The following is a 10,707-nucleotide window of genomic DNA, read 5'->3' on the forward strand; positions in this document are numbered from 1 at the left end:
TTTGCAGAAGGTTTATGGGGAGAGCAGCCTTATTCCGTCCTCCATGGTAGGACACTTTACCATGCCATGCTAGTAGCAAGTAATCTGATATCATTGCATGACAAAGCCTGGCAGCGTATGGTCCCGGTGTTTGCTGACGTTCAAGCAACATCCGTTCTTTATCTCTCTGTGTTATCCTCAGGAGAGTGATATTGTTCATGGTAACCTGGTTGAAATACAGGAATTTAATTAAGGGGACATTCAAAGGTGGCTGTTCCTACTGGGCTGTTTGCCTGTGGCTGAAAAGAAATCCTCCCCGCAGTTAGCCACGCGGTTGTGGGGGGGATATTGGCACTGAGCTGTTCGCGTTTGGCGAGCAGGGATCTTCCCTGATACCAGCCACGCGGTGGGGTGAGGGGTAAAGCAATCATCCCAGAGAATTGGATGGGGGGGGAGGGATTAGTTTGATTTCTGCTGCTGCACGTTAACAGGAAAACCGCAGCACTAAATGGCCAACTTAACGTGCTTTGCTTGGTATGAGAGAGGAGGGTGCTGCTGTTATGAAGGTTGCAGAAGCCAAAAGACTATGGCTTACCATGGTGCCTGCAAGCCTAATTCTGTTGCCCGGCACTGCGTGTGTGATCTCTAACACCAAAGCCGCAGGCACTCAATATAAGATGCAAAATGCAACCTTGTACCAAAATCACATGTGCCATGTAATGTGAATAGTGTTGTTCACCGTGAAAGAGTATAGCCATTGTTCTGTAAAATGTATCTTTTTAAATACTTCACTCCCTTATTTTCCTCCAGCAGCTTCAAATGTTTCAAGCCTCCTCCTCTGTCCCAAAGGCTATCTCAGATAAGGCGGAGAAAAAAACGCACAAGCGATAAATGTTCTCTGAGCTCATGCAGTCGCCTGGCACTGACACAGCTTAGCAGAATGTGTGGAGGGACACAGTAGCAGGGTATAGGAAAGTGGCTGATGGACGTGAGGAGAAGTGGTGGCAGGAAGATCAGAGGAGGCATGAGGCAATGCTGGGGCAACTGCAGGATCAAAGGGACATGCTCCGGCATCTGGTGGAGGTTCATGAATGGCAGCAGGATCACAGACTGCCTCTGCAGCCCGTTTAACCGCCCTCCCTCCTCCCCAAGTTCCATAACCTCCTCACCCAGGTGCCCAAGAACGCGGGTGGGGAGGAGGCTCCGGGCACCCAACCACTCCACAAGAAGTTTTAAAGTAGCCTTTTCCTTCCCTCCTACCCTCCTCCCACACCCCATCTGGGCTACATTGTGAGTTATCTCCCTATTTTTATAATCAATTAATAAAGAATACATGTTTTTTAAAGGATAGTGATGTTATTTACTTTGCAAGCAAGCTGTGATCGAAGGCGGGAGGGCAGGTGGCTTACAGGGAATTTAGAGGCAACCAAGGGGGTGGGTTTTCATCAAGGAGAAACAAACAGAAGTGTCACACAGTACCCTGGCCAGTCATGAAACTGGTTTTCAAAGCTTCTCTGATGCGCAGCGCTTCCTTCTGTGCTCTTCTAACCTCCCTGGTGTCTGGTTGCACGTATTCAGCGGTCAGGCAATTTGCCTCAACCTCCCACCCCGCCATAAACGTCTCCCCCTTACTCTCACAGAGATTATGGAGCACACAGCAAGCAGCAATAACAATGGGAATATTGGTTTCGCTGAGGTCTGAGCGAGTCAGTAAACTGCACCAGCGACCCTTTAAACATCCAAATGCACACTCTACCACCATTCTGCACTTGCTCAGCCTATAGTTGAACAGCTCCTTACTACTGTCCAGAGTGCCTGTGTACGGCTTCATGAGCCAGGGCATTAAGGGGTAGGCTGGGTCCCCAAGGATAACTATAGGCATTTCAACATTCCCAACATTTATTTTCTGGTCTGAGAAGGAAATCCCTTCCTGCAGCCATTTAAACAGACCAGAGTTCCTGAAGACGCGAGTGTCATGAACCGTTTCCAGCCATCCCATGTTGATGTATGTTAAACGTCCCTTGTGATCCACCAGTGCTTGCAGCACCATTGAAAAGTACCGCTTGCGGTTTATGTACTGGCTGCCCTGGTGGTCCGGTCCCCAAGATAGGGATATGGGTTCCGTTCACAGTTAGGGAATCCCATTGCAGCAAAGCCATCTAGGATGACCTGCACATTTCCCAGAATCACTACCTTTGATAGCAGCAGCTCAGCGATTGCATTGGCTACTTGCATCACAGCAACCCCCACAGTAAATTTTCCCACTTCAAATTGATTACCAACTGACCGGTAGCTGTCTGCTATTGCAAGCTTCCACAGGGCTATTGCCAATTGCTTGTGAACTGCGAGGGCTGCTCTCATCTTGGTATTCTTGCGCTTCAGGGCAGGGGAAAGCAAGTCACAAAGTTCCACGAAAGTGCCCTTACGCATGTGAAAGTTTCGGAGCCACTGGGAATCATCCCAAACCTGCAACACTATGCAGTCCCACCACTCTGTGCTTGTTTCCTGTGCCCAGAATCAGCGTTCCACGGCATGAGCCTGCCCCAGTAATACCATGATCTCCAAATTGCTGGGGACTGTGGTTTTAGAGAAATCTGTGTTCATGTCCTCATCACTGCGCTGCTGTTGCCTCCTCGCCCGGTTTTTTAGGTGCTGGTTCTGCATAAACTGCATGATAATGCGCGAGGTGTTTACAATGGTCACAACTGCTGCGGTGAGCTGAACGGGCTCCACGATTGCTGTGCTATGGCGTCTGCTCGGGCAATCCAGGGAAAAGAGCATGAAATGATTGTCTGCTGTTGCTTTCACGGAGGGAGGGAGGGAGGGTTGCCTGATGACATTTACCCATAACCATCCGCGACAAATTTTTGGCCCCATCAGGCATTGGGAGCTCAGCCCAGAAGTCCAATGGGCAGCGGGGAGTGCGGGAACTGTGGGATAGCTACCCACAGTGCACCGCTCGGAATGTCGACCCTTGCCATGGTACTGTGGATGCACATCGCCGAATTAATGTGCTTAGTGTGGACGCATGCACTCGACTTTACACAATCTGTTCCCAAAAATCGACTTCTGTAAAATCGGAGTACTTTCACAGTGTAGACGTGACCTCAGGGTGTGGATTCTTCACACCCCTGAGCAACATAGTTATACCTGTATAGGGCTGTAGTGTTGACCAGCCCAGCCTGGGTTTAAGACCTTTCCCCATATATTTATGGGCCTAATTACTCCATAAAGTCACTTTGTGTAGACACATTAGTTAATTGCACTCGCAATTGACCAAGGTTGGTTATTTGCATGAACAACCTTGGTAACAACACATATAAATTAAGCATGTAATTGCCACACTCTTCGAGAACCTTCTCCTTGGAGCCCAGGGCTACTTGCCACTGACTTCTATACTCCCATTGAAATCATTGGGGAGGTGCTCAGCATCTGCAAGGCTTGGCCATTGGAGGTTTGCCCATGTAAAGAAAACAGCAGGATTTAGACCTTAGTAATTACCCCCAAGCTCCAGGAGTCTGTATGTCTACACACCAAAAGCTGGGTAGGGGCTAGCTGACCCGAGCTAGCTTGATTCAGTTAGCAGGAGTAACAACAGCAGTGAAGATGGCTCGCCAGTGCGCTCTGCTCTGAGTACATACCCAGGGTCCACATTGGACTTGTTCTACCTACGCTGTCCTCACTGCTATAGTTACCCTCTCTAGGCTAGCTCGTGTGCAGACATACCCTTGGAACTATACTCAGGAGATCCTAAACTAACCACCCTGGGACCAACCCCAGATTTGGGGGAGAGAGATAATCACTCATTATCCATTTGCTTTGCAGTGCATGGTACTCTAGTTACATTACTTTCTATACACATGTAGAATTCTGAGTTTCTTTGTCAGATAAAGCGCTAGCCGGGTTTGGAAGCCCGGAGGAAAGGACCAGGGGTTCCCAGAACCTGGTTATAATCCCTCCACTGTTTACAACAGATCTTGCAAAAGATGTTAAGAAAATACCATACGCAGCACCGAGGGCAACAGAGGTCCTAGGGGACAGGCTGGCTTTGCCTGGAAAGGTGTCCTCACTAGCCGTCTCCACGGAGACACTGGGCTACTCATCAGGCTGCTCGCCCCGCTGACAAGCCTGCGACACTGGAGGATTTGTAAAAAACAAGAACTTAATCGGAGATGGAAACAGACCATGCATTGTCCAGAGGAGTGACGGAATAGCCGACCGGCCCTGGCTCCCAACACACTGGAACAGAATAGCGTGGGCAGAGGCCAGATGAATGCAACCCCGCTAAGCCCACCCCAGCTCCCTCGTCTTGTATTTCTGTTGTCGGGGGAGAAGAGGGCAACTTGGTGGTCCCTTCCCTGTTGTTAATGCTGAAAATAGCCCCGCTCAATGGAAAAGGAAAGGCCTGTGCCAGTCTGGTCCTGTCCTCTGTGGCATTTGATTTTTCAGAGGCTCAGAGGAGGGCTTGAGTGATAAAAGGGGCATTGGAAATGTCATCATGTTAATTTCAGTCTGGTGGGAGCAGCCAGAGTATGACTCATGGTCACATGCCTGAAGTTCGACAGCTTGGCTCCCAGCTGCTTTCAGTGTTAACAGCGGTCCATGGAGACTGGGGATCCCAACACACAAGCGGTGCCCCATCTCCAGCCAAGCAGGCGGCTGCTTTGGACGCTGGGATCTGCTCTCCCTATGGCCTCTTTGTTAAAGAGGACAGATGCTTTTTTCAAGAGGGGAGTATTGTAAAGTAGGGCCTTCAATCTCCGTGGACGGTGCCCTCTGTAGCAAAGAGTTTACAGTCTGTCCCATTTTCAACTGTCCCTTGTGCTCCTGGCAAGAAATCAGCATGGCTCCTTGGTAAGGCCAAGTTTGGACACCCTGACTGTCTGGGAGTTCCCTATGCAATTGGTGGGTTCAGCTGTTGGCTGCATTTGTGCTGTACACACCCGTTGTACGTCTGTAAGGGAGTTACTGTGACAGTCTGGAAGCATGGTTCTGATGTGCACCTGGCATGGTAGGGGACAGAGAACGATGTTCCAGAAGCAGCAGTGGGATGGGAGAGATGGAGCGTGCCCTGAAAGCCGGAGGAGAGGCATACAGCCTCGGGTGCAGATGGCTCTATGCCTCAGGCGGGCCCCTTGAGAGCCATGTAGATCTGCAGGGTTTGGCTCCTGCACTACAGAGACACAAACCCCACTCTTCTGCTGGTGAAATTCACATGATATTTCTCCGGATTTGTCCTCCTATGGGTTTTTCAGGATGGCATCTTCAGCGTTAGGACTGCAGGGCTGTACGCGTGAGGGACTGGCAAAATGAGAAGACTCAAGGTACATACAAACAGACCCTAAAGGGGAATGGGGGAAACTCTTGGGAAGCTAGGAATTGAAAAACACATGTGTGACAATTCCCTCCCGGGGGCCACCAGGAACTGGGATACAGCTGAGCCCTCTGTCTCACCAATCTGGATTCCCTATCACACTGTGATGTTGTGACGAGCTGCAAAGCCCTCCAAGTTTGCACTCACACGAACATCCACAGGCAGGGGCCACACCCAGCTGTGTTCATGAATGCTCTGCCAGCCACTGCATGAAGCAACAATAGAGAGGCTTCAGCCAAAATACCCCCAGCTCCGAAGCCTAGGACCCAGGAGCGGTACCGTCCTGACCTGGTCAAAAGCCTGACCAGCATATATGAGTTATTACCCAGTTTGCCACTTCTACAAAGGAAAGTGGACGTGTACCAACTCTTGTTCATGAGCTGAGATCTTTCCCCCAAGCACTCCCCTGACAATTGCTGCAGAGTACAGCGACCAGGACAAGTGCTTGGTGCTTTCAGGCAAGGCCATGCCTCAGTCTCATTCTCTGAGGACGTTATGGAGAGGTTCAAATACCATAACGATGAGCAGCACAGAATAAGCACCAAAAGGGTACAGAAGCTTAAGTTCTGTTAGGGTCTGTGACACCACACCCAAAGCCTCACTGATGCACTATGGGTGGGGGCCAAAGTGGCCAGGTTCATAAGGAAAACTGAAAGGGCAGAATAAATATTCTGGACTGGAGAAGCAATATCAAGTATAGGGCTAGTAACATGTGCCAGACTGACAGCCTCGGAGAGTGACATCCTTAACTGACCCACAGAACAGGTGCAGTCTGGGCAGTGGTAGTGCAGCCTTCCCCCTCCCTGCCCCATCCATCTGCTTTGATGCTGAGAGGGAGAAGTCACTCCTAAAACGGGGGTGGGAAGCTGATCATCTATGGGGGCGGTTCCTGGGTCAAGTGAAACAAGGGGGAAAAAAACCTTCAGTGGCTTGAGTCAGATTCTCATGTCACTTTGGATTTACATAACGGTGACTGAGATCAGAATCCAGATCACTGTCATTCACACTCTATTCTTAGGAAGTCTTTATGCTCTGTAAGCTCTTTGAGGCAGAGACCATCTTTTTGTTCCGTATTCGTACAATGCCCAGCACAGCAGGTTCTGATCCGCGACTGGGCCCCCAAAGCACCAGTACAATACAAATAAAGAAATCATTTTGTCTACGTTCCAAAACCCCAGAACTTAAGTATCAACCCAGTGAAAGCAAAGCCAGATGAATTACACTGTCACGACAAGGGGCCAAAACGTTGAGGCCTAAGACAGAATCAGTGCTTGGGCAGATTTCGTAAGGAAAAAGATATTAAAGGGCATGGACTACATCTGCCTGCCACTGGGATGGTAACAGGCAGTGTTGTTGTAGCCGTGTTGGTCCCAGGATATTAGAGAGATAAGGTGGGTGAGGTCTAATGAAAGATATTATCTCAGCCACCTTGTCACTCTGATTGTAAGTCAGGATCAAAAGCGAGCAGTTCCATAATGGCAGTAAAAGGGTGCCTGAAAATAATATTAAGAGGCCAGCTGGCAAGTAACAAAGGGTTAAACCCTTCAAGGTGCAATGTATCCTCAGTCACCCTGTGTGGTAGGTACTATCATCCCCATTTTACAGATGGGGACACTGAGCCACAAAGAGGTAATGTGACTTGTTCAGTGTCACACAGGCGGTTGCTAGCACTGCTGGGGATAGACTCCCAATCTCCCATCTGTGTGTCTTCACCGCAAAACACTTCTGTCAGCCTGTTTTTCCTCCACCTGTGACTCTAACACCAGTGGATGGCTGTATGTACCAATGTGAATTTTATGAGTGCAAGAGATGTGTATTTTTTGCAGGCTCTGCCCTTTTACTTGCCTTTGAAAAGGACACGCAACGTTGCCACACCAGGTATTAGACATCATGGAAATCAAGTAGTTTTGTGAAGTGTTTAAACTCTTCTTAGTCTACTGTGGAAAGTCTGGGCCTACCGAGCGATCAGGAAATGATTTGCCCCCTTCTCCTCATGGGTGCAGAGGCGAGCCCTGGGTGATTCTAGCCTAGCTCCCCTAGCACATGAATCCACCTTTTGTATTTTAGAACAACAGGGTCTTTTCAGAGCCATGTCTCTAAATTAAAAAAACAAAAGCAACACCACACACACACGCACACACACACACACACACACACGATCTGCTTGCAGACAGATGCAGTGACTGGGAAGGGTCCACAGTTCACTTGCTGCACCCAGTGATGAAGAAGATATTGTCACATTTGTCTGGAGAAACAGATCAATCTTCTCATCTCCCAGCTGAATCTATGGCCCAGCACTTTGTGTTTGTAGCCAGCGGGGAGGCAGAGGGAAGAAGCTGAGAGAGAGAGAGAGAGAGAGGTCTGGCTAGGTAATTTTATCAGTGAAATTTAATAAGGCTTTTAAGATTTCACCCAGAGACTTATGTGCAGTGGCACCTCTTCCTTCTGTTGATTTAATGTGCCTCCAACCTTCACAGCCAGCTGAAAGACAGGTAAGGTCACCTTTGCAATTCCCATCACAGCCTGTACCTGTCTGCCTTATGCAAAGGGTTCCTCTGATGACTCACTGTTTGATGTACTTTCTGAAGGGACATTGGCTGACAGTATTAACCTGGCACCCAGGCTGCCTGTGAAAACAGATTTACGCTGCCCTCAACCTGCTGCTCAACCCCTCTTTGGAAAGGAACTGGTACAAGGGTAGGACACTGTCTTACTCCTCCCATCAATCTTTCTCAGCTTCCCTTCCTCCTCTGTGACGTTACTAACCAGGGAAGCTGCAAAGCCAGCTCCTTCAAGGCCTCTGCTGCCTCGACAAATGCAACTCTTGGCCTGGCCTTTCCTCTCTAGTGAGTGCCAGGCCCTGGCCTGAAAGGCCCCTTATGCCATTACTCCTTCAGCTGTGCTGCAGCAAGCTCTCCTCCTCCAGCGCCAGAGAGCGGGGAAGGAATGCTGGCTGTGGGGAAGGAAGAGAGAGGAGACATGAATTTGTTCCTTACCTTCTCTTCTCACCCCCTTCCTTTCATTCTTTTTCCTCCCTGAATCTCTTACCTCTGTTCTCTCCCCTCCCCACTTTCTCTGCTGTCTTCTCCCCCTTCTTTTTGCCTCTCCACTTCCCCCCCGCCCCCGTTTCTTCCCTTCCTCTGAGCCCATCCATCCTCTCCTCTCTCCTTTCTCTGCACCCTCTTCGCTGACCCATTTGCTTTTCCTGACTTGATTTTTAACCAGTCCAGGTACCCAATGGTCCATCATCGTGTTGCCAGGCCCCGGCTCCGTGACCAACAGCAAGTAACAGCTCCCACCCGCTGTAATTCAGCTCAGCTGGAGGCCTGTGAGGAATGACGCCCTTGGTCTGCAAAACCAGGAACCAACCAACCTTCCCAAGAAAGCCAGGCGTTCCCTGCCCAGGTTAAAACCCAGAAACCAATCAGAGAGTGACCTGTCCCTCGTGTAGGTAAAAGGTAGATAGGTGGCAGCACTGCGGTGCCTCCTCAGCCTTGCACAAGCACTGCAAGTGATCACTGTACATCTGGAGACACCATCCTAGCTCACAGGCCAGGGCCAGCCAGATTTCCCAGGAGGCAGGCAACCCACCACCTGATCTTCTGCAACAGCAGCAAGGCTGGAGGGGCAGCACTTCACTACTGAGCCCTCCTCCTCTTGGCCCCAAGTCCTTGCTTGGGGTCCCAACAGGATAAGTCCACCCACCTGACACAGTATGAGTACGGTCACAGAGAGAACCATTGACAAAGTCGTCCCCCTGCCCCCCATCCCTTACCCTCGTCTGCTCCCAGTGGGACAAGCCAGACCTAAACACTGGCTCCCAGCTGTTGAGGCAATGATTGCAAAACACGCAGAGTGAACTTTCTAATGCCCCCCAGCTCACACCGTATGGAGAAGAGATGATTCATCTCGCACCCCAACAATCCAGCCAGAGCACCCTTACAAAAGCCCAGCTGTAACAATGACACTTTGCCCTTGGCTGGCCCCTCCCCTCCCAGGTTCTCAGAATTCAACGATTAGCAAACCAAGTCTCACGCTCCATCTGGGAGGCAGCTCAGTGTCATTAGCCCTCTTTTATGGAGGGAGAAACAGAGGCAAGGAGAAGTTAGGTGACTTGTCCAAGGTCACGAAGGGCAGTCTGTGGCAAAGCCACAAATGTCTCCCACTGCTGTGAGTTAACCTCAAGACAATCCTTTTCCGTCTCACGCGTGGCCAACCTCCCTTCTTTGGGTCAAACATTAAAATTGCAGGCCCAAGCCTACAACTGCACCCTTACATTTGTGTGCACAGAGCAAGTAATGGAGCATGAAAATGGCTGTTTCGGAACTTACATGTCTGTCTGCCTAGCCCAACACCAGATTTCCCTCTAGAACCATGGTGAAAGCAAGCCCCGGCCTTTTATGTGCATAGTTCCGGTTTGCCGTGCTCTCCATTTATTACAACACTGCGAATTCCGGCAGCAGCGAAGGGGTTACAGCCTGGCCTGCCATATTTGCCTAGAAAATGGCAGCTGAGCAGCTAGAAAACATTAAGCTAAGCAAACTGACACTTCAAAGCTAGGGTGGGGCAGCTGGGCTGCTTTCTTCTCTGCTGCTTGCATTGACAGTGTTGTTCTCTGAAGATCTAATTTTAGCAAATTGGCGAGTGCACAAGATGGTATAGGATAAAGAAATATTAGCAGCACCCAATCCACTGCACAGTTATTGCAACTATGCTAATGGCAGGAAGAACCACAGAGCCGGGGCAAGTTTGTCTCTGGGAACCAGAGTTGCTTTGTTTTCTTCCTAAACTAGGTGAAGTTTGTATTCCTAAAAGCAACTGGCTAATTGCCTTGGCTGGAGCCAGGCCTGGTGCACACAGGGAAGGCTGCCCCATGCACGGCTTTCTCCTGATTGCTCCGGTCTTGGGGATTTCCTCGGGAGAAGCTGCCAAATAAGTCATCTTCTGAGGACCAGCCTCAGATCTCTATGGGCATTTCCAGGGCTGGTCTTGAGAGCACAAGCAAGTGACCTCCTGGGGAGCTAGAACTTTGGAAGATCCTGCAACCACTTAGCAATTCTTGGTGCCCTCTCTCCTTCCAGCAGCAGGAATGGAATGGGAGGCAACTGATGCCAGCTCTGGGCTCGCTGATGGAATCAGAACACGGGCAACTCATGACTTGATCTCCTCCCCACCAGCCTGGAGCAGCAGCTAACGCATGGCACTTGGCTCCCTACAGCAGTGTGGAGCCCTGTTGCTCTTGCTTGGGAACCCTCAACCTGGAACCCTGGGAACACCAAGGGAGGAGAAACTGCTTTTGTCGTTGGCGAGCCATTCACAGTCTTTGTTTAATCCTGAGCTGATGGTGTCAAATT

Source organism: Natator depressus, chromosome 13, assembly GCF_965152275.1.
Source record: "Natator depressus isolate rNatDep1 chromosome 13, rNatDep2.hap1, whole genome shotgun sequence".
In the NCBI taxonomy this organism is placed as follows: domain Eukaryota; kingdom Metazoa; phylum Chordata; order Testudines; family Cheloniidae; genus Natator; species Natator depressus.